Genomic DNA, 20,525 nt, shown 5'->3' on the forward strand with positions numbered 1-20,525 from the left:
CTACCAGGGCTTGTCAAGACTCTTTTCCTATAGCTATGTACCTATAATAAATATTAACCTACAGTAAAATTATAACATACTGTAGAAAGAGTTATGTGACTACAGCCTCTCTCCCCTCCCTCCCTCCATTCTCTCTCTCCCCAACTTCTTCTCCTCTGCACCTCTCCAAATAGCTAATTATACTGTGTTCACACATCCGGTGATGTCAGATGACGCAACACCTAGGGACTGCATGACAGTGGATGGCACGGGCATTCTGCTTAAACATGGATCTGGAGGCATGCTCCAGGCAATCCTGGGTCATCTGGCCAGCCATGGTGACACGGGATGGGTTCTATCAACAGCATGGAGGCTCTGGACCAGGAATTCTTCACGTCCTGCAGTTGGAAACAGGACAGCATCTCACAACAGTGCACAATTCAAATTACCTAGCTCTGCAATTTTGCGTTCCATGTTTCTGGAAGATCTGTGAGCAACTGGAACTCCAGAAAACACAACTTGATATAAAGGAAGCCCACTGACTGATACGATGGGAAGCGCTCCCTCGTGGAAGGGACTGGGGTTTAGAGGAGCTGCAGAATTCCCTCGAGCACAAGGGGGCTGACAGAGGTGGAGGGGCTGTGCCCCAGGGAGCAAGAAGGGCTTGGCAGAAAGCAGGCAGGGTGGAGGGTTGGTTGGACCCAGGGAGGACTGGGGAGGACATCTCTAGGACAATGGAAAGCCAGAAGGCCAGGGGCGTGATTCATTCACACCACAGAATAATGGGTTTGTGTCTTCTGGATTTCTTGAGCAATAACTGGGAGAGGGTTGATTCTAGACATCCTTAGGAGGTAAGTTCCTGGGCTCCTGGGTGTGAGTTTCTGAGCTGAATGACCTTCTAGACACTGGGGACTATGGTAAAGCCCGGAAATCAGAGAAGAGCAGGTTTAGAAGCAGGGTGAGTCTTCTGGACATAGTGAATTATCAGTGCGTAGAGGAGAACGCGGGACCTGCTCCTGTCCACCCGCCAGCCAATGTGTGTAGTGCGGTGCTGTCTGAAGAAAAGCTGGGCCATGGCAGAGCAAGAAAACATGTCACCGTTTACACCAGTGAATACTGATTTCAAACAGGTGGAAAATAGGAGGCAGGGAGGGTGGACAGGAAGAAGTCCTCGACACCCATTCATCAGGAGCTGCCGAAGAACCAGACCACATGTTCCTGCACAAAATATGTAAAGAATCCCATCATTTATCCCACAGACCCGAGTGCCTCTGAAGGGCAGAGCAGGCTGCCTGGAGCCTCAGGCTGGACAGGAACTCCCAAGCAGGGGCCACCGAATATGACTGCGGCTTCTAACCCATGACACAGAGTCAGACACACACCCACCACGTCGGCACGGAGGACAGGAAGACAGCCATGACGCAGCCACATCTGCACCCACAAACCTGTCTGTCCTGCCTCAGGAGGGAACCAAGTGACCCCAGCCCTCAAGACAGGCCAGCACACTTGCTCTGTGCCAGCCACCCAGGGACCAGGTCCAGGTCGCAAAGGGTCCCCACCTATCTGGGTCCCATCCCCCCCCAGCCCATGCGTACCAGCTGCTTCCATGATGGTCAGGAGAGCTGAGGAATGTCCTGGCTTCCATGCTGCACTCAGCAGAATCCATCTCTGCCGAGGCATTGGCCCAGGGACCAATAACACAGATCCTTATTTCCCTACAGCTTAACAAAAATCTCAGCTCACCCCCGTCATCCTAGCCACTCACTCAGTAGGCTATTGGAGGATCATGGTTCAAAGCCATTTCAGGCAGAAAAGTCCAGAAGTGGAGATGTGGCTCAAGTAGTAGAGTGCCAGCCTTAGTAAAACTGCCAAGAGCATGTGGTCTTGGGTTCAAGCCCTAGGACTGGCACCCAAAAATAAAAATGAGTAAATAAACAAATAAATGTCTCATTCATTAGAGTGCAGTTAGAATGCCAGGTTCCGACTGATTCTCTCAAAGTGGGCAGTTCACGGGGTCCACGCCATGCTTGGTGTCAGACTAGACTCTGGGCATTTAGGAGCCTAGGTTCTGTAAAGGTGGCTGCTTGGCTTGTTGGACCTGAATTCACAGTGAGCCTGAGACAGCCCTGAGGAGAGACCAACGGTTGTGGATTAAGAATTCCTAATGGGGGCCGGGAGTTTGGCCTAGTGGTTAAAGTGCTTGCCTAGCATGCATGAAGACCCGGGTTCGATTCCTTGGTACCACATACATAGAAAAAAGCCAGAAGTGGTGCTGAGGCTCAAGTGGTAGAGCTCTAGCCTTGAGAAAGTCCAAGGACAATGCTCAGGCCCTGAGCTCGAGCCCAGGACTGGCAAAAAAAAAAAAAAAAAAAAAAAAAGAATTCCTAATGGCCCAACCAATTCTTTTTTTTTTTTCCATATATTTGTATTGTAATTAATAGAAGGGCTACATTATACTCACCAGATAGAAGGTGCATTACTTTACATACATTGATACCCTTTCTCATGTCTTGGTCCCCATTTCCCTCCCCCCACCTCCGCCCCTCATCTTGATTTCCCCCCTTCCCTATTCTATTTCAAATAATTAAATAAGCACATATACAATATATCAGTTAACAAGGTGAAATACTGTAACAATATGAGATAACCAAGGGACAGCAAAAGAGATGAGAGATAACATAGTACATTAAGGACAACGATCACTCATGAGTGATCTTTAAGAAGTCCTCATTCGACTGGAAATGTGGCTTGGTGGTAGAGTGCTTGCCTAGCATGTGTGAGACCCTGGGTTCAATACCTCAGTACCACATAAACACAAAACAATTACAAAAGACCTCATTCAACGTCAGCAGCCGTTCCTGTCATCCCTTCCCTAAACAGGTCCAGGGGACACTGCTCCGTCAACCAGGATGTGAGACACACACTGCCCACGAGACAGCTCCACAGCAATGATGTCTGCATCGGAGGTCCCAGGGCAATGCAGAAGAGAGCCAGCAGGCCAAGCAGAGGGATAGAGAGAGTATTCATCTCCTGGCCCTGAATGACAGACCCTACAGCTCATGGACCACAGTGTGTCTGCAGGAGCCCAGAGATACATGGGAGAAGAATGGAGGAAGTGCTAAGGGAAGAATATTGGGGTAGGAGGCTGGAGAGGAAGGGGCTGAGGGACCAGGCCTTTGGTAGAAAGAAGGAGCTCCCAGGCTGGGAGGCCACTTTCTTCCAGGCTGACCTGCCTCAGTGGTCCCCACAGAGAAGTCCCAGCCTGAGTTTGTTGTTGTTGTTCTTCAGTTAAACAGTAAGTTTAGTTGGAAGTGAGAGGAAAGCTACGAAGGAAGTAGCTCAACTTCTGGATGGGGCCCCAAAGAGGAGTCCAGTGGAACCCCTGGAGGACCGTCACTAGGCGAGGCTCCTTCCGCAGCTCCTCCCTGGGCTTTACACTGATGGCATGTGCACTGGAGCTGCCCTGGCTCTTTCCGTTGGTTGAGCAGGCATCAGGGCACTATGGGCAGAAGTGTCTGAGAGGGAGCCCAGGGCATTATGGGAAGAAGAGCCATGATGGGCCACATGTTGTCTGCCATGTGTTAGGACCTCCTCATTTTATCCCTATTGACCTAACCATTCCCTCCCCTTTCTCTGTCCCTCACCCCTCTTGGGTGGAACCCCTAACTGCTGTTGGGGAGCAGGCATGAGAGCCTCTCCACGGGAACTTCCTGCTGAGAGCAACCCAGGCTCTATGTGGAGCTTGATCCTGCTCCCCTTAGGTCCCCTGAAGCCTCTGCCATAACTCTGCTTTTATCCCATCGCCTCTGTGCCTATTCTCTGCCTCTCAGGCCAGGCCGAGGCTTCTGTGGGTACAGGAGTTGGAACCTCACGAGCCCATCCAGGGCTTAGCACCGTGGATCTCATGAACAATAGGAAGACTGGAGGGGTTTTGCAGATCTTCAGAGGGGTGGGAGGGAGTGGGATGGGGCTGGATAGAAGAGGATGGCAGCGTGTCTTCTCCTCCTCCTCTGCCCCCCACAGCCCCCCTAGTCCCCAGCTAGCGGCTGGGCCCCAGCAAGGGAGCCGGAGGACCAGCAGCGTCCTGACTGCCAGGAGCGGTGACTCAGTCACCATCTGTTATTTAATGAGAAGATGACAAGCCAATTGGCGTGTTTCCCCCCCCCCTTCTCTTTAATATGGCAAATCGAAAAATGTGACTTTCTTGATCTGTATTTTAATGATTCTGACTTGCTCAGTCTTCCTTCTTTGAATGCCTCAGTAAATAAAGCTGGGATTTGCCCAGGAATCCCTTCTGGGGAGTCTTCTGACTTTCTTTGAAGGCTTTGAGCCTCTTGCTAGGGAGGAGAAGGGCCCTGCTGGGGTCACAGCCTCCTGACTCAGCCAGAAAAAGGGGTCACTTCCAGCCCAGACTTGGACCCTTAAATCACCTAACAACGAGACCCTTCGGAAAGCCACGGAATGGTGGCCTGTTTCAGGGAAACAGGTCACAGTTGTGACAAGCATGTCTTGTAGGACAGGAAAACTTGAGGTGGACGAGCTGATCCCCCAGCTGGCCCTGCGGGCAGCCCTGGTGACAGGGCAGGCTCCCGTGACACCCACCAGCTCCCTTCTCAGGCCCACATCTAGGTCAGCAGGGGGGTGTGGCTGACCCCCAACATCTTGAGGTGGGGGATGCCAGTTATGGCTCTCTGAACAGGCTTTCTAGAGGTCACGATGAGTTCCGTGCACACCTGGACAAAGAGGATGTGTTGAAGAGGTTCCAGACCCAGCACCAGGCCTTATAGGATCTTGGTCAAATTCCTGTGTATGTGGGGTCCATGTGGGTATCAGGAAGGGGGTAGCACCCACCCACCCCACCAGGCCTAGCCCCTGCTGCAGAAAGGAAGCCCAGGACAAGATGGCTTCAAAGTCCTGAAAAATCCTGGCCACCGCTCCCTGTGCAGAGGCCTGCTGGCCAGTGGGCAGTGAACTATTGTGCAGCTTGGTCATAGAGCAGGGCCTGGCCCTGCTACTGAGGGCATCCTCTCTGTCTCCCCTCCGCCTCTCCTCTCCTCCCCCTCTCCTCCTCCCCTCCTCCCTTCTTCCCCTCCTTGTCTCCTCCCCTCCTCTTCTCTCCCAAGCCTCATTTCTCTTGATTCTATAAGTTCTAGTGTACATCTAGGAGTCTTTCTTCCTTCCTTCCTTCCTTCCTTCCTTCTTTTCTTTCTTTCTTTCTTTCTTTCTTTCTTTCTTTCTTTCTCTCATACTTTCAAGCTCTGAGTGAGACACAATACAAATAAGAAAGAATATTCAACTTTTAGGAATGGAACAAACCAGTCAGAATCAGTTTGTTGGTTTAGATGAGGAAAACGCTGTGACTCAGTTTCCCAGTTTGTTCAGTGAGGCTGAAATGCCTGTTTGCTAGGCAAATGAGAAGAGCCAGAGGCTACCATACCTGAGAGACTGCCTGTTTTTCTGCATTAATGCCATGTGTGACCCCTGAGTTAGCCACGCACTGTGCCTCTCTGCCCCTACATAAAGCCCTTTACCCCTAAAGCTGGCCACCTGCCCTCCTTTCCTCAGCCTGGACAGAGGGCTGGGGGTTGGGGGGCTGAGATGTGGCCACGTGTTCTGTCTCAGTCCAAAAGCCACGCTCACGTGACCACAGACAGCGGATTGATGAAATTAAGCACAGATGGCTACTTTGTTGTTGTTCTTTGAACTGACAGCTGCTGGTATAAAAATAAATTAAATTAAATTTCACATAAGTCAGACTTTTTTGTAATTTTTTTAAAATAATCTAAGTTTCTCTGTGTTGTTGTCGTTAATTGTTTTCTTTCTTTTTAACATACGGAGGCAGAGAAAATTCCAGGGCAGTAGAAACAATAATTATAAGAAGGTGCCCCACAGTGACCTCAAGACTGGAAGCAAAATCTCATCGACCCTTCCCACTTCCATCTGCCCCACTCTGCCCCCTTGACCTTCTTGGAAGCCACAGACCTACGGAGTGAACACCTCAGCCACTGTCTTCAGAGCAGAAGGCCAGGAAGCCAAATAGTCCTGGTTTACTAGCTAAGTACATAACCCTTGGACAAGTCACCTACTTATCTGCACGTCGTTTTTCCTTCACGGGAGAGGACACAGCCCCACTGGGGACGGGAGAGGTGTCACAAGCCTGGCTACAAACAGCCCAGTAATTCTCAGCTGAGAACAGAGCATCATCTTGGGTGAGTGGGTCACCATGGAGACTAAAGGGAAGAGGACATAGAAGGTGTCTCATAGCAGGCCTTTAAGATTTGTCTTCTGGTACCTGGCCTTACCCACTGACTCCAACCCTCAAATCCTCCTTGCACCCTGGGCCCTGGCCAGGCACTGGGCACAGCTACTTGCATTCAGAGGAGGAGCAGGAGATGGAGGAGGAGGAGGGTGGCTGGGTGTTGAGCAGACCTGTCCTCTCCTCTCCAGCCAGCCCTCAGTTCCTACAAACCCCCTTCCCTTCCTCCATTGGCAGGAGCAGCCAATTCATTGGTTTTTTTTTTTTCCTTTTCTTATTATTATCTTTACATAGTTGTCAAAGAAGTTCAATTCAGCATATCAAGTTATGAGTACATAAATGTAGATCCTGGATCAATGTCACCCCTCTCATGATTCTCTCCCATTGCCCCCAGCCCCACCCACACCCTCAGCTTCCCTGGTTCCATTTTCACATACACACAGTGAACATTAGGACTGTATTCTCCTACTGCTTTTCTCTCCATTTCTCAAGCAGCCTGTTCTCTGACTATGGCTGACTGGTTCACTGGGAACAGCTGGCTCAGGTAGGCCAATCAGAGCTCCAGGGAGCTGGACCTAGCCCACATAGGCCAATCAGAGCCCTGGGGAGCTGGGCCTATCCCATTATCTGCCTCATGGAAGAAGGTGGTGTGGCGGGAGAGAATGCAGCTTAGTGGGCAATGAAGAGAGGTAGCTAGATATGAAGAAGAAGGCACACCCTTTGTCCTAGGTTGTCCTCATCTTGCAGCCCCCTGTACCCTCACCTTTCATGGGGCTCACGAGGTCTACACACTCCCTTTTGCTCCTCGTGGTGGCTGCCCCGGAGTCACATTGCTGTTCATCACCCCCTGACCAGTGGAGGAGCAGGTGAATGTCCCCCATGACCAGGGTGTCAAAGGTGGGGGTGGAGGAGAGCTTCTGATCCCAACTCTGGGTACTAATGAGGAGAGGCAGCCCTAACGGGGGTATCGGGCTGCCTGGAAGAAGCAACCCTGGGCCCGAGTGCCTGCCAACATGGAGATGGTTCTGAGGAAGGAGGACCTCTTTCCAGTGAACTTGAGGAGTCGGGAGGCTTCCATCCTCCAGGGCAGGACAGACGGTGGAGCCCAGGTGCTAATCAGGAAGAACGGCTGGTCTGACTTCAGGGTGGACAGAGCCCCCCACACTGCTCCTTCCCATCGGGCTTCCAGTCGCCCCATGCATTCTTTCGTGTGGGCTTCAGAATCCTTAAGGATGAACACTCTGGAAGCAGGCTACCTGGCTGGGAAACCCACTCTACACATGAGAAACCCCTTCTCCCCCATCATTTAGAAGATGTAGAAGATGAAGAGCGAAGGCTTCCGATTACCACAAGACAGGTGTGTGTGCACGCGCATGTGTGAACTGTTGCCCCTCTCTGCTTTGCTGGGAGGGGGGCTATCAGGAGAGGTCACTTGTCCTCAGGACTGTGTACGCTTCTGTGTGTGTACCTGTGGCATCTGGCCTCACCTCAGGACTTTCATCTTGAGGGCACGGGAGGAAGGGGACAGGCCGCTTGAGAGAAGGCCCCGTGAGGGAGCTGGGCCTGGAAGTGTACAGGCCCCTCCAGTCCTGGGCGAGCACGGCCCAGAGGTCCTTGGAGGGAGGTCCCTGTGGCACTGAAATGCCCAGATGCAAACCTGTGGCCCAGAGGAAGTTCACAGGCACCAAGCTCAGTGAGCTCCCAACTCCCCTGCCATGCCCTCGGTGCTCCTGGCTTCGCCCCATGCTCCATCCCAAACTCCACTTCCAGAGGACCCTGGGCGGGGTAGTAGTCAGAACACGATGGTGCTCGAGCCAGCTCTTCCCGTCCAGCCCTGTGACTAGGCAACCTTCTCTCCAGGCAGCCACTTCTCACCAAGGCCTCTTGCTAGAACAGGCCACACGCCATGCTGGCCACTACAGCTGCCGCTGGACACCCAAGCCCACTGGAACGTAGCTAGTGCCGGAGCGGGATCGGAAAACCTCCAATTCCAATTGGATTTAACTTCCATTAGTTTTTGTTTAAATCTCTCCATGCCGCTAATAACCCCACCCTGGCAACCCTGCTCCAGATTCTTCTCTCATCTGGAGGAGTAAATATGTGTGTGTGTGTGTGTGTGTGTGTGTGTGTGTGTGTGTGTGTGTGTGTGTGTGCATGCGTGTATGTATGTGCATGTGAATATATATATGTTATATATATATATATCACTCAGAATGGCAAAAATCTGATGAAAAGGGAACTTCATAAACAGAACCATGCTCAAAAAATACAAAGAATTGCCACAGAGCAATCTTCTCCTTGTTTCTTTCATGGTGTCAAGTCCCTGTTTATCCTTGGCCTGGTCTGGAAGCTAGAGACACAGAGCAGGGAAGACCCATTTCTGTGCTCCTAGAGCACAGCAAGACAAACAAGATGAAGGAGCATGCGCGCATGCACACACACACACACACACACACACACACACACACACACACACACACACACGTGAGAAGCACAGAGGAAAAAGGACAGCAAATGAGTGCATCCATGTGCCTTGTATGGCCTGAACTGCAGCTGTGTGCAAGCAGGGCAGGGCCCTAGGGACTCTCTATGAGCAGGACCCTATGCTCCCAGGACATTGGCACAACCCCTGAGCCTCTTGAGGCTACTGGGACCCACTTTGGGGGGGGTCCCTACTACTTTGGGATGGTGATAGAGGTCTGGGCCCCTCCTGCCTCTCTTTCAAGTTGCTCACAGACAAAGCCCTCCCACAGAGAGCTGGAGTCTTTGCTTTCACATGCATTCATTTGATTTTTCCATAGAGGAAGGGAGGAAGAGAAGGAGGGGAAGGGCAGGAAGAGCTGGAAACAAATTCCAGTCTGAACTCTGCAAATTCTCTAAAGGCCCACGGCTGAACATGCATGGCATTTTCCTTCTCTTGACCCTGGTTTCCCAACTCATGAAGGGAAGGAAGGAGGGAAGGAGGGAAGGAGGGAAGGGGGAGAGAGAGACAGAGAGAGAGAGAGAGAGAGAGAGAGAGAGAGAGAGAGAGAGAGAGAGAGAGAGAGAGAGAGAGGGAGAAAGTCAAAGTTGGGCCAGGTGGCCTTTTTGCTCTATAATAGGAATGGCTTTCTCCAAGCCTAGGAAAATCTCTGTAAGCACTCATGATCACACCCGTGATCCCAGCTCCTCGGGAGGCTGACATCTGAGGATCCCAGTTCAAAAGCCAACCTGGGCAGGCAAGTCCATGAGACTCTCCTCTCTAATTAACCACCAGAAAACCAGAAGTGGAGCTGTGGCTCAAAGTGGTAGAATGCTGGCGTTGAGTGAAAAAACTCAGGGACAGAGTCCAGACCCTGAGTTCAAAGCACTATTACCAACACAAGCAAAAAAAGAAAAGAAATCCAGAGCCTTAAAAAAAAACAAAAACAACTATATACAATAAGGATGACACTCAGATACTCAGGAAACAGAGACTGAAAGGATCATAGTTAGAAGCCAGCATGGATAAAAAGCGAGTGAGACGTTTCTTAGTAACCTTGGTATGGCATTTTATGCCTCAGATCCCAGCTATGTGACAGACAGAGGTAGGAGAATCTGAGGTCAAGGATAGGCCACAAAAAAACAACAACAACAAAAAAAACATGATACCTTATACAAAAAAGTAAATAAATAAAACAAAAGAAGGCTAGGATGTGACTCAAGTGGTAGCATGCCTATTTTGCAAGCAGGAGAACTTGAGTTTAAACCCCAAAACCATCCCTCCCACAAAAGAAGGTCTATTTTGGCTCTTGGCTCTAGTCCACAGCCAAGGGGACATCTGATAATGACCTTCTTGCTGGGTGTCACATGATGAGAGACAGAAGCGGGCAGGTGCACCCTGCTCTCTCTCCCTCTTCTAAAACCACCAGGATTCAATCATCAGACTCCACCTCGATGACTTTTCTAACACTAGACTTGTCCCAAAGGGCCCTGTAAGCTTATCACTGGATTGTTCCCACTTAATCCAGACTGCGCGGTTAAGCTCAATATGATTTTTGGAATATATAAGCCATAGCCCACGCCCAACAACCACATCTGACATTCAGAGGACAGGACGGGCTCTGTGGCTCCTGACAAGCACCTCACGGCCCGCAGGCCCGGGCAGAGCCGACAGACCACGCTCCACCCGCACACTCAAGGAGGCAGGCCCTTTGGTTCTTCCACTCACTCAGATGGAGAATGGAACAGCCAGGGTTCCCTTCCACACGGTGGGGGCAGCAGAGTCCCAGCAGTGGATAAGACCCAGGCACAGTTCAGGGTGCACGCATCACATCTTGGGGTACACACGACAATACAATCAGGGGTGGCTTCAGTCATCGAGGACTCAGGACAAAGGTTCCCTTCAGCTGGCTGTTTCAAGGTGCCCTCAAAACTCAGAACTCCTGGCCAAGACAGAGAGAGAGCCCTGCTGCAAAATAAATAAATAAATAAATTTAAAATGTCAAACCCTCAGGAAGGGCACGCCACTCAGAGCAGGCCCAGGCCCCTCCTCCACAGGGCCAGTCCTCTACCACGTGACCAGAAGAGCCTGGCAGCTGCCTGTCCCAGTAGCACCAAGAAAAGAGGATTTCAAGTAAATTAAAAACAAGCATGTGTGTTTCTCTTTGGCCCATCTGTGGCAGTTTCTCGAATCACCAGCTCTTGGGGTGGGGGGGGGGGGCGGGGTGGAGAGCGGAAGTAGAATGGCTCTTGGAGAAGCTGGAAAAATTAGCAATTAGGAGGGAAAATTGTAATGAGAAAATGAGGCTTAATAAGGCAAACACAATACTGCTCGGGCTTTTTTCTTGTTCTCTCACCGCAAACAAGTGGTGACTTCATGTCTGGTTTCTTTGCTTCCCTGTGGCAGAGCCAACTGGGAAAGAGCTGGAGAAAAATGTCTCCATTGTCCCCAGATAGTGCCCCTGGCATCCGGGAAAGAGAATCCCCAGGAGATGACCAGTCTCATGTGACACACCTTTGCTGCTGAGGGCCCCACAGATGGCACCAGATGTGTCATCGATGGGCGAGGTATGCTGCGGTAACAACCCCAAGCTCCCATGAGTTTAACACCTCACCCTTATGTCCAGTCCAGGTTGAACGTGACCTCCGGTCATTATGTTCCTTCAGGGACCTCAGCAAGCAGAAGGTCAGAGGGTAGATCCAGGTCACCTGCCGACCCACACCTCCACCGAGACAGGGGGATCTGACAAGGAGCCCAGAGGGGACACTCACCACCTGGGTTCGCATTTTACTTACTGAAGAAGTCACCTGACCATGCTTAATCTGGAGGTGGCATGAGCTTGTGTACATCCAGAAAGCATCTGTCACCTGACCTTGCCCACCATGGACAGACCTCTCACACTTTCTTGAGAAGACCTAGCCTTTGCTTAGTCCAGTCACTCTCTGGTGGCTTCCTTCAGCCTGGACCACTGACACATCCACCCAATGTGAAAGATGACCTCCCATTCAACAGCCAGCCAGCACGGTACAATGCCCAGCACCGGGCTGGCACGGAGGACCCCACAGGAAATAAAGCACACACACCTGCTTTGTGAGTGCTCACATCCCAGCAGGGAAAGGACAAGCCAGGAAGCCAATGCATAAACAGGAGGTGCATGAGGGTTTGGGAAGAAAGGAAGGAACTAGAAGAGTTGCCACACGCATGAATTACATACACACAGGATGACAGGAACCTTTTCTAGCTTTCTCGTTCAAGAGGCAGCAGGAAAGCCAAGCTGGAGCAAAACACTGAAGTCAGGATTGAGGCAAGGACACTTCCAATGCACCACTTGCTAGAGCTGCCATGGTCTTAGATGAATTGATCTGCCTGGGCCTCAGTTTCCCCATCTTTCTCAAGAGGATGTGAAGGCTTACCTTGGATGGTTTTATAGACTTTGGAAACAGTTTATATAAACTGGGCATCATCAGGCCGGTGCTGTATACATCGTCAACAGAAAAATGGCCAGCATTCCAATCAGAGCTAGCCACAGAAATAAAACCATAGATTCTACCTCCACACAAGGGAAACTGAGTCTAAGACTGGATGGGGAGGGAGAAGGGAGGTGTCAGACTCTGGCCTGCTGGGCTGCTTTCGCCACGGTGAGGGGGGGTGACTGGGCTCCTTGAACCCCTGGGACTATGCATTCATGGCTCGAGGGAGGACCAGATATCCTCTGCATGGAGCAAGCTGCCTCTTTTATCAGTATTAAAGTGGATGGAGCAGCATCTCCAAACCTGGTGATGTGCTGCTTCCGCAGTGTCTGCAGAGGCAGGCAGTTCACTAGCAGCGGCACTGTTCAGGTCTACACCTGGCAGGCTGGAGCTGCACAGCTTCTTGTCACCTCCAGAGGTCTCATCTTGATCCTGGTCCAGAGAGCTCCTGAGTGCTCACATCAGGGTTTCATCACGATTCGGAAATTCAATCCCAGGGCACTGGCCAGGTCCCAGAAGCAGCTGGAGCAGATAGTGCCTGTTTCCATGTATGGCAGGGTCACATGGGCAGTGCCACCATGGAGGAAAATGTCCTAGATGCCCTAGTGAACAGACCCCACATACCCTGCTGCTCGTCTTTGACTCTTCCCAAAGCCCTTGTCCGATCAGAAGGCAGTCCTGCCTTCTGGTGTGGCTGGGGGTGAGGTGGTACTTTCTAAGGCCTATGAGGTCCGCTAGGTCTTGTCAAGAGCCAGGGATCAGGGAATTAGGCTGGATGCCCCCATTGCTAACAGGTCATCTTGGATGAGGTACTTCCTCTCAGCTGCAAAATAGGAAAATGGCTGTTAGCCCTGCTCAGATCACCTTTGCAGACATGGCCAGGGACTTGTTTCTGGCCAGTTTTGTACGGCAGGGATGCACAGGCAGCCACCGCATTCATGAGAGAGAGGAGAGACCAGCGTGGAGTGCTGCAAAGAGCCTGGAGCACCCAACCCCACTCCCACAGAGTGGGTGGTGAAAGTGGCACCTCTGACTGCCCCCCCTCCGAGCCTATCTGTCTCCATCTGGCTTGGACCAGCTAGCAGGACCCCAGCACCAGACCCGCTGTGGACAGCCGCCTTCTCCCTTCCAAAGGGTGGTAAGCATTGTGCAGTTAGGCCAGAGAAGCAGATTCTTCACCAGCCCTCCCACGGCTGAGCCCATCCCTTCTGTTCCCTGGAGAGGCCAGCGCAGAGAAAGGGCCAGGCTGCCTGCACACTGTCAGTTAATGGTAGCTGTAACTTTCCCAGAGCCTCTGCGAGGAAAGACAGAACGGAGCATAATTCATGAGGTCCTCGTCTGCACAGCCAGGCTTGGCACCACCCACAATCTGATGGATGCGTGATGATGGGAATGGACCCCCAAGGTGCCCTGCCCAAAGCTGCAGCCCTGAACACCCAGAGACTCAAGGGGAGGCCAGAAGAGAACAAATTCTCTAGGAAAGCTACCTGGGGGAATGGAAGAATGGAGATCAGTAACCCATTCCACTGACCACGGCTATGATAGTTATGAGCTTAGGAGGGAGCGTGTAAGCAACTATGGAGCTCTCCTGTTATCTCTAGCCCTGACTCTTAGCTGGATGTGTACGTGTGTACATGTGTGCATGTGTGTGCGTGTGTACGTGCACACACACACACACACACACATTCGAATGGCAGCTCCATGAGGACAGGGATCTTTGTGTATTTCACTACTATTTCTTCCATTTCTTCAGCATCCTTAAGAGGAACAGACCCACCAATTCTACATTTGTTGATTGAGAGGGCTCAGGATCACAACAGGAAAGTCCCTGTGTGCCACATCTCCTCCTCCTCCTCCTCCTCCTCCTCCTCCTCCTCCTCCTCCTCCTCCTCCTCCTCCTCCATTCTAATTTCCCAATGGATGATCTGTCCTTCTGCAGGGCTGGCTCTCTGCTCCAGGCCTGGTGCACCAGGATGGAATTCTTTAAGAGACGGAGGCTCCCACCGGCAGGGACACAGCTGAGCCACTTTGTCCAGAAGTCTGATTGGAGAGAGCCCCTGCACTCAATAATGCATTCCCCCAAATGAGCACATCCATCAGGGGGGCGGAGACAGCCTGTGCCTGCTCCTGGGTCAGGCCAGGAGGGCACATCTGTCTGGGCACAAGTCACTGGCTGCCTCTCTGAGCCCCGCAGTGTCCGCAGCCCATGGGGGCCTCTTGTGAGATGGTGGCTCCTGCTTGGCCAGCGCTGGCAGGCCTGTTCCTCTGCCCAGCAGCCTGAATATTCCATGGGCCTGAATAATGCAGCTCTTACCATCAAAGCAAACCAACTGGGGCTCTTGGGAAAATGGCACAGAGGTGGGGTGGCAAGTCTCATTGTTTCACCAATTCCCACTGCTTAAAATGAGCATAGAAGACTGTGGAGACAGACCAAGCAGGACAGAGGCAGCGTAACCACCCAGCCCCCATGATGTCTCAAGTCCCTTAAATGTGGGATGCAGAGCAGGGAGGGTTTGCTAACTCAAGTTCAGACCTCAGGCCCACAGCTTCCTAGCTGCGGCCTGACATGACTCACTTTACCCTTGCAGAGCCACAGTTTCCAAATCTGTAAGCTGATGACACTGTCTTAAGGCAATAAATAAGGCTAGCTGGGAGCAGGGTGCTGGTGGGTCCCACCTGTAATCCTAGCTACTCAGGAGGCTGACATCTGAGGATGATGGTTCAAAGCTAGCCCGGGCAGGAAAGTCCATGAGACTCTTATCACCAGTTAGCCACCAGAGCTATGGTTCAAAGTGGTAGAGCACTAGCCTTGAGCACAAAAGCTCAGGGACAGTGCCCAGGTCCTGAGTTCAAGCCTCATGGACAAGGCAAAAACAAAACATAAGTGACTTGACATTGATCTGCCTTTTCTTATCACCCTGAACTGAAATTCTAGAGAGTCGGTGATACTCTGCCCTGAAAAATCTGTTGATCTTAGTTTCTTTTTTTTTTTTTTCTTTTTTGTTGTTGGTCCAAGTTCTCAATATTTGTCAAGGGTATTGTTAAGTTTTAATAAAAATAATACCAAAATGATGTGCATATATGGTTCGAGTTAGCTCATTTTCTTCTCCTTCTTCTCCTCTCTTTTTCATGAGCATACTTTGGTTTTACTGGCCTTTCGCATGGCTGCACCAGGTGCTGGCCGGCTGCTCCCTTGGGCCTTCCCCCCCACCCCCCCCTGCTTTCCCCACATGGCACAAATGCACTGTCACCTAAGAAGCAAGCAAGAGCCAGTGCTGGCGGCTCGCACTGTAATCCTAGCTGCTCAGTTGGCTGAGATCTGAGGACTGGGGCAGGAAAGACCATGAGACTCTGACCTCTAGTTAACCACCAGGAAGCTGAAAGTAGAGCTATGGCTCAAGTAGTAGAGCACTATCCCTGAGCAAAAAAGCTTCAGGGACTAGCATTCAGACTCTCAGTTCCAGTTTCAGAACTGCTACCAAATGACGACAACAACAACAACAACAATAATAATAATAAATATATAATAGAATTTAATAAGACCCAAGCAGGACTTTCTCTCCAGCTGCCTTCCCCCACACTCAGGCCAGGCCCTCCTCAGGCCCATCCTCAGACTCTGCCCTGAAGGGACTTTTGGGACAGTTAGCAACCAAGTTAGCAGCTCTTCCTCAGGTCTCTGATTGCTCTTGTTCCATTCCACTGGCAGGGGTGGGGGTAGGGAGGAAGGACAGGGGTTTCTTTTGGGGCTCAGAGGCAGGTCTTCCTGGGAAACTGCAGTGTCTTACCTCCAAAGCACAAACACAGCTGGTCAGAGCAAATGAGAGGGGCTGGGCCAGGCTGTGTCCCCTTGCAGGCAGGTCCCTGCAGCCCTTCTGTAGGCCACCAGGTGAGGGGTTTGCATGACTCAGGTGGGAAATTCAGTGACACGTGGGGCCTCAAACTAGACCCAGGACCAGAGGCTGCCTCCATCAGGCAGGATCACCCAGCAGGGCTCCCCTCCACCAAGTGGGCTGGTGACTCCGCTGTTACCACAACCTTTCTCAGGCCATGTTGGGGGGGCTAAGATGAATAGTTAGCTCTGTTTCATCCCTCAATAAATCTATGAATCCCACACAGCCTCAATCAAAACCTGACCAAGATTTTAATGGGACCCGACAGGCTGTTCCTAATATTCAGAAGGAAAAGTAAATGCTCCAGAATAGCCAAGACAGCTTGAAAAAAGAAAAAAACAAAGAGGGGAATTTTGCCCGACAAGATGTCAAAGCATATTATAAAGTAATTTTAATAAATATAATGCGATATTAGCACATGAATAGATAAATAGCTCTTGGAACAAAAATAGAAGATTAATTTTTTTAAAGCCAGATACACATATATACTGGAATTTAGTATATGAATAAAGAATCAGCAAGAAAAAAGTGAATTCTTCAATAAATGTTGGCATACTTTAGACCTAGGAAAATTAAAATCTCCCTTTGTAATATTAACAAAAATTAATTGGATAAAAATTCTTTTTAAGCTGGGAGTATAGTGAAAGGAATCATAGGAAGACTTGTTGGTAACCTTGAGAGGTTTTAAACAAGACTTACTGAAAAGTAAAAGTCACACATTTAACTACAGATTTAAAAGTCTGCACGAAGCCGGGCACCGTGGCTCACGCCTGTAATCCTAGCTGTTTGGGAAACTGAGATCTGAGGATTGAGGTTCAAAGCCAGCCCAGGTTCTAAAATCCATGAGACTCTTATCTCCAATTAACCACTAGAAAACCGGAAGGGGTTGGGAGGTAGCCTTGAGCTGAAGAGTTCAGGGACAACGCCCATGCCCAGAGTTCAAGTCCCACGACTGACAAAAATAAGTAAGTAAATAAATAAAAAGTCTGCATGAAGCCCAGTGGAGTGATATACTCAGGTACCCAACCCTCAGAAGGCTGAAGCAGAAAGACCTCAAGTGAGAAACTAGCCTAGGCTACATAATAAGACCTTGCTTCAAAATAATAATAATAATAAAAAGAAAAGAAAAGAAAGAAACTCTGATCCTGGTGCCTGTGGCTCATGTCTATAATCCTTGATACTTGAGATCCGAGGAATATGGTTCAAAGCCAGCCTGGACATGAAAGTCCATGAAATTTGTATCTCCAACTAATCACAGAAAAAGCTTCAAGAGGAGCTGTGGTTCAAATGCTAGCCCTGAGCAAAACTCAGCAACAGCACCCAGGACCAGAGTTCAAGCTCCATGACTGGAGGGGGAGTGGGATACACTCTGTATAAAGAGAAGTATCAGATGTGGAAAAATATTCATAACATACTCTCCAGGTTATAAACTACCTGCTAGGGAGCAAGAAGCAGGGCACAGGTATTTTCTGTGGTGACCCTGAGGCAGAACCTGAATTGACTCATCAAGACCAAAGACACGGTGCACAGGAAGTCCTGCCACGAAATACCACACTCACCACCCTCACAAGTATCAAGGTTCCACACACAGAAGAACAGCCTAGAAGATTAAAGATTGTTGTTGAAGACCGGAGCTTGCTGCTGTGACAGCTACAGGTAGGGTCTGATCCCGCATCCTTCACTATAAATTAGGAGAGCTGAGAATTGGATGGCGACTGTATATCAGCGCTTACTGGATGTGGTAGAGTAAGTGTGTAGGTTTTGTCTTATTATTATTGTTTTAAAGAATGTGAACATTGTGTCAGCACCTTCAGATAGAAGTTTAGGAAAAGATACTCTATGTTCGGTGTGTGTGTGTGTGTGTGTGTGTGTGAGAGAGAGAGAGAGAGAGAGAGAGAGAGAGAGAGAGAGAGAGAGAGAGAGAGAGAGAGAGAGAGAGAGAGAGAGAGGGACGGAGGGAGGGAGGGAGAGAGAGAGAGAGAGAGAGAGAGAGAGAGAGAGAGAGAGAGAGAGAGAGAGATGGGGATTTGCACATACTAGGAAGTGCTACTGCTGAGCTACATCTCCAGCCCTCGGTCTGATGGGAAGGGTTTAGATCTATCACCCAGGCAACTCTTAAACTTGTAATTCACCAGCCTCTGCTCCCAAGGGATGGGATTACAAGCAGGTACCAATACACTCGGCTTGCTGTGCCATTCTTGCGGGGCTTACTGATACCATGAGGAAAAAACAGCCCGCAGAAGTGGCACTGGGGTCACTCTTCACTGAGGCCCTGGTATTTAGGCAGCCATGCCTGGTCCAAGGGGGCAGTTTGGAGATCCCAAAGCTAGTTGAATCATAGAGACAGGCACAACACTGGATTCTTCCATGCTCAGTGACTTCCGGTAGAATCCTGTCCCAGCCCCAGCCTCTTGGTGCTCATTAAAAACTGGAAATGAAAAGAGAAGATTTGCTGGACTGACAGTCTGCTGCTGCTGGGTGGAGAGGGAAGGAAGTTCCAGCCTCCTGCCATCCCACCAGAGCCTCTGGGGCCACATCTTCCTTTCCTGAGAGCTTCCAGACTCCGCTCAGACATATGAGTCTGGACAAACAGCCAAGACAGAGAGGAAAAAGAGGCAGCTGAGCTTGAAGCCCTGAACTGTGAGACAGGACCGTAAGAGGCCAGTGTGTCTGGTTTCACACTGTCTCTTCAGTGCCTTGGCCAGGGCCTAGGACTGGGAAGGCATAGCGACAGACCACCTTAGCCACAATTGCCTGGGTCGCTCATCTGTCTGGGTATCCCACGGAGCTGGGCGCTGGTGGCTAGCGCCTAAAATCTTAGCTGCTTGGGAGGCTGAGGTCTGAGCACTGTGGTTTAAGGCCAGCTCAAGTAGACCAATCCAAAAGACTCTTCTCTCCAATTGACCAGCAAAAAGCCAAGAGCCAAGACATGGCTCAAGGGAGAGAGCACTAGCCTGAGAGAGAGAAAAAAGAAAGGCCAGCTTCAAGTTCCCACAATAGCATGTGCGTGTATGTGCATATACGGGCAGACAGGCACACGCACGTGCATACACAAAAGTGTTTTATGTAACTCATAAAATAAGCGTGTAGAACAGGACCATCCTTCACCATTTATTGAGTGAAGTGGAGGCACATGGAGATGAAGAATCCCTGCCCAGGTAGCCATGATTTGAACACACTTGATCTCTTCATCCATGTTGCCTTTCCCTATATATGAATGAATGAATGAATGAATGAATGAATGAACTAAAATGCTAGCCAGGGAAGCCTTCACTCCAGGCTGTCCTGGCTGGGGTCTGCCCTAGGCTAGCATCTGTTTTGGGGGTCCCCTCCATGAGGAAGGCAATGACAGACTCTCAGTAAGCCCAAGAGAGTTTTCTTTTTTTTAATTATTATTATTATTATTAAAAATGTCACCGGAAGTCCACCCTAACGTTTGAAGTCACTGCCAAGGCTGAACACGCTTGATATTAATTAAAGGCAAAGATGACAGCCCCCAGGAAAAGGAATAATTTTCTTCTCCCGGATAAATGACCTTTCTGGAAAGCTTGTTCTGCAGCACCAGAAATTACAGAGTATTTTCAATAAAATGGGGATCACTGGCTCCGTGTGCCGTGTTCAGCCTTCTGGGAAGAAGGGCTTCACTCCCCAGAAACCTCTCAACCAGCATCACCCCACAAGCCCAGAAAGATACCACTGCTCCCCCAGCCCGGCCAACCCCTCCCCTCCCACCTTCCACCCTCCATTGAAAAAGCCCTGCATGGAGCTCAGGTGACTTACCTGTCTGTGTGTGCCTGTACTAGAGCTTGAACTCAGATCCTTGAGCTCTTGCTTGGCTTTTTAAATCAAGGCTTCAGCCACAACTCCAACTTTCCACTTTTTTGGGGGGGCGGTTAGGGAAGGGGGAGTAGTTTACTGTGGATAAGAGCCTTAGGGACTTGCCCAAATTGCAGTCCTCTGATCTCAGCCTCTTGAGTAGCAAGGATTGCAGGCCTGAGCCCCCACACTCAGCTTGTCTCTTTATTTTTAATTGCCATTTCCATCCATCACCAAGGACAGTGTTAGAAGGACACCGTAAACCAGCACCCACGCAAGACAAGTGGATGGTGACAGTGGCGCTTGAGGCCACAGGAGCCAGCACCTACGAGGTCTCAGCTCAAGGAAGTGGTCAGCAAGGATCACAATTGGCTGAGTTTTGCCACCCGGCTGAAAAGCCGTGTCTGCTTTCTGTTGTGTGGTCTCCCAGTGTGGCAGTGTTTCAGTCGAAAAAGCAACCCTTGGACTATTACATGCTGCTACAGATTTGTCTGGAGTTCTTCCCTGGGCAGCCTGGCAGTCGATTTCCTCTGTATTTCTAGAAGGCAGCTCCGGGCTGTGGGGTCTTTGCCAGCCCCGCCCTCTCTAGTGGGTGGCTCAGGAACTCTGATGACAGAGAAGGGGCAGGAATTCAGACCCAGGCAGCATTGGCA

The sequence above is a fragment of the Megascapheus bottae genome, chromosome 14 (genome assembly GCF_031878675.1).
Source record: "Megascapheus bottae isolate mThoBot1 chromosome 14, mThoBot2.hap1, whole genome shotgun sequence".
Taxonomy (NCBI): Eukaryota; Metazoa; Chordata; class Mammalia; order Rodentia; family Geomyidae; genus Megascapheus; species Megascapheus bottae.